The sequence below is a fragment of the Olea europaea genome, chromosome 10 (assembly GCF_002742605.1).
Source record: "Olea europaea var. sylvestris chromosome 10, O_europaea_v1, whole genome shotgun sequence".
NCBI classification, from domain to species: domain Eukaryota; kingdom Viridiplantae; phylum Streptophyta; class Magnoliopsida; order Lamiales; family Oleaceae; genus Olea; species Olea europaea.
The window spans coordinates 16,795,681-16,798,124 of NC_036246.1; positions in this window are offsets into that span (position 1 = coordinate 16,795,681).

Genomic DNA, 2,444 nt, shown 5'->3' on the forward strand with positions numbered 1-2,444 from the left:
GATCCGATCCGATTTATTATAATAATATTATATATTTTATATATTATATCATAATTTATTAAACAAAATTTTTTCTATTTTGAAAATTATATTATGCTTTACGCATAATTTTCAAATAATAAATAATATTAGATAATAGTATAATATTTTTACTTGAAATATTCAAAGAGGTTTAATTTTTTATAAATTAAAATAAGATAAAAATAACTATAGTAATTTGTTTTATAACATCAAAAACTAATAATTAATATGTCCAAAAATAATTTACTTTGTTAAAATTGATATTATTTTTTGTTTTAATTTTGTTAAGGCTATGATTTTTAGTGAAAATAATAAAATAAACTAGTAAATACTTAGAATTGACAATTGAGTAGTATCTCACATTGAAAGACCACTAAAATATTAGAAGAGAAGTACCCTTTAAAAATATAGTATCCCACATAGGAAGATTATTAAAACATTACAAGAGAAATTTTTTTTAAAAGGAACTAAAGGAGCATCACTTGGATAAAAAATTGATTTGGGCCTTCTAGTATATTAGATGAGCCCATCAAGATAGTTAAAATATTTTTTTTCTGGAAAAAATTGGTGAAAAAAAATTCGGATCGGATATCCGATAATATAGCAAATCGGATATGGATTTAACAATCAAATATCCGTTGGATTATTGGATCGGATTGGATAATTTTTCTTAACGGATCGAATTTGGACAGATCCGCTCCATATCCGATCCATTGATAGCCCCAATCACTGCCCCTTCATTCACTTGAATAATTGAATTATTTTGAGCATTAGCTATCTCTTGTTATTGTGATTCTCTTGCTTCTCTTTATCTATGGTGAAACACACTCTATTTTCGAATTAGCAAGTATCAATTCATTGTCTCCCAAATTTCGCATAAAATGCTTAAAAGAGAGAAAATAAAATCACTGAAATAAATTGATAAAGAAGAAAAATAAATAAATAAAATCAAAAAGTTCGAACTAGTGCCAAATTCTATTAAATTAAACTCAACTACAATATTCGACAACGGCACCCAAACCTTGTCACAAAAATATTCTTCATTTAATATTACCGCAAGCCGCAAAACTCAAACAACTATTGCACATATATATGTAGAGAAAAATAAATTCATGTCAATTATTCAATAATTGAAGATGTGTTTTGAATATCAAAAATAAATAAGATTCGAAAGTCAAAATTTCATAATACAAGGTTCATTGTAATCCTAGCACTAAATTAATTTGGTCTAGCATAATGTCGAAATTAAACAAATAAAAGTGGTACGACATCATCGAGAGATTGACGAAACGTGATTAATTTACAAAATTCTGGCTCAAATTAGCGATAAATTATTGCACACAAGTTTGGAATTATTTTCCAATTATGCTCCTCTGTTCTTCCTCTTTGTCGTCATTGTGCTTATGCATATATTCTTCTGCCTCTTTCTGTTGGCTTCTGCGTGTTTTTTTTCCTTGGCCGCGTTTTTCCCATTTTTAATTCCATCCGTCGTCAGCTTTTGTAGTCAATTGGGAGTTCCCTTGTAATTGGACTTTTTCCCCTTCAATTGCCTTGAGGTCCAATTTAATTTTCACCCAATATCTTTCCTTTATTTCTTGGGAACACTACATAATTACTACATTATAAGAACCACATTTCAAAGTTGACAAACTCCCTAAAAATATTCAAAAATCAGGTGGTAAATCAAAATATTAAATACATAATTATAAGATAATATACACTGAATTTGGATTAAATATTCTTTACTAAATTATCTCCTACAAATAAGTCAATATACTATATTTAAAAGATATTTCTTACCTCTCACAATTGAATGGCATTCTCTCTCTACAAATCCAGTTCGCTGAAAACTCTCTAAAATCACAAAAATTCACCGTTATCCTTGATTTTCGAGCCACAATCGATGAATAAGGTCACAATCTCGTCGACTACTTCAGATTTTTATTGTTCTGGAGAAGTTGAAGTTTGGTTGTGGCGAAATTAGATTTTTCCAAAGCAAAAATTGAACTTTTGTGGTTTGATTTCGAAAGGTAAACTTATAATCACCGTTAATTCTCAATCTCGAGCCACGATCAATGAATGAGGTCAAAATCCTATCGACGTACTTTTGATTTTCATTTATCTGGAGAAGTTGAAGCTCAGCTACAGAGAAATTTTAGATTTTTGCGAAACAAAAATTGAACTTCTATTATCTGATTTTGAAGGTAAACTTCTCATTAACTGTTGATAGAATGCAATTTTTATTTTCAATTTACAGTTACGAACCTGCTGATATGTGAATTTATGTGATCATTTGTGTAATTCATTCACATTGACATATATTTCTATTAGCATTGATTAGTTGTAACTACTTAATTGAATAGTTTGTGACCTATACGTTAAAGGTATTGACAATCCATAACTAGAATTAGTTTAATCTATGA